Genomic DNA, 1,231 nt, shown 5'->3' with positions numbered 1-1,231 from the left:
GTCGGCTGCACAACTGGGCGAGTGCTAGTAAGTCTCTCTAGACCTGCCGTGTGGCGGCGCTCGGTCTGCAATCACTGACAGTGGCGACACGCGGGTCCGACGTATACTAATGGACCGCGGCCGATTTAAAGGCTACCACCTAGCAAGTGTGGTGTCTGGCGGTGACACCACATATTCTTATTGCATGAGTAAAGGGGATTTAAATTCATACAGCACTACCGACTTGTTTTACCTTTTCCTGATCCAACCCACGCGCCGCCTTCCAGGCAGGATGCAAAACTCATGGCGTTCATCGTCGCTAATTGTTCCTCTTTTTGGCTGAGTTCCCCTCCCAAGAGCAACAGAGCGTGCAGGGCCTCCGTCTGCTCCTCCACTCTCTTCCTACAACGCCGTTTGCTGTGTACATCAATAAAGATAAGAGCAAAGCCCGGGCAGAGTCGTAGAGCAGTGCGAAATACCCCTTTCTCAGTTATTTAGTATTTTACGAGCCATGGTCCTCTCACGTTCCCGTGTCTTGAAGGCGCTGACATTATCCTCATCAGGATCAAGTACCTGCGAAACGATCTGTTAAGTACTACATTAATGACTCCTGGTAATATTCACTTGAAACATCGCTTGTGCATTCATTTTTCCTCACACTCGTGAAATAAAAATGCCAACGGCCTTGCCGCAACGGTAACACCGGTTCCCGTCAAATCACCGAAGTTAAGCGCTGTCGGGCCGGGCTAGCACTTGGACGGGTGACCATCCGGTCTGCCGAGTGCTGTTGGCGAGCGGGGTGCATTCGGCCCTTGTGTGGCAAACTGAGGAGCTACTTGATTGAGAAGTAGCGACTCCGGTCGCGGAAACTGCCATACGGCCGGGAGAGCGGTGTGCTGACCACATGCCCCTCCATATCCGCATCCAGTCACGCCTGTGAGTTGGCCAGCAGTGTATCTGCCAACATCTTTTAATTCATAAGTGAGGTTGTCAAATATTTTTATGACTGCATACTTTGCTCCTTTCTTTGAAAACGTAGCGTTACGTTATTTACAGTGAAGACTCTTTTTGTTCTTTATGTTATACTAAGTGAATCTTCCAACTATTTTCAAATTGTGTCTGCTTCTTGTCAAAAAATTCACACGAGAATAAATGTACTGTGAAGTTGTTGTTAGGAAATGTAGTTCTTTAAACATTGCCTACATGCCTTTTGAGGGTGAACATCAGATATTACACTCACAACATGTTATTA

At 47.8% G+C, this 1,231-nt stretch overlaps 1 pseudogene; it reads left to right on the top strand.

Annotated features, from left to right (window-relative positions):
• The first annotated feature begins 654 nt into the window (after window positions 1-654).
• On the top strand, window positions 655-772 carry LOC124723149 (annotated as a pseudogene).
• Window positions 773-1,231: the final 459 nt, after the last annotated feature.

This window comes from Schistocerca piceifrons, chromosome 1 (assembly GCF_021461385.2).
Source record: "Schistocerca piceifrons isolate TAMUIC-IGC-003096 chromosome 1, iqSchPice1.1, whole genome shotgun sequence".
NCBI classification, from domain to species: Eukaryota; Metazoa; Arthropoda; class Insecta; order Orthoptera; family Acrididae; genus Schistocerca; species Schistocerca piceifrons.
Note: the sequence above shows the minus strand (reverse complement) of the source record. Positions and strands in the feature narration are given on the sequence as shown.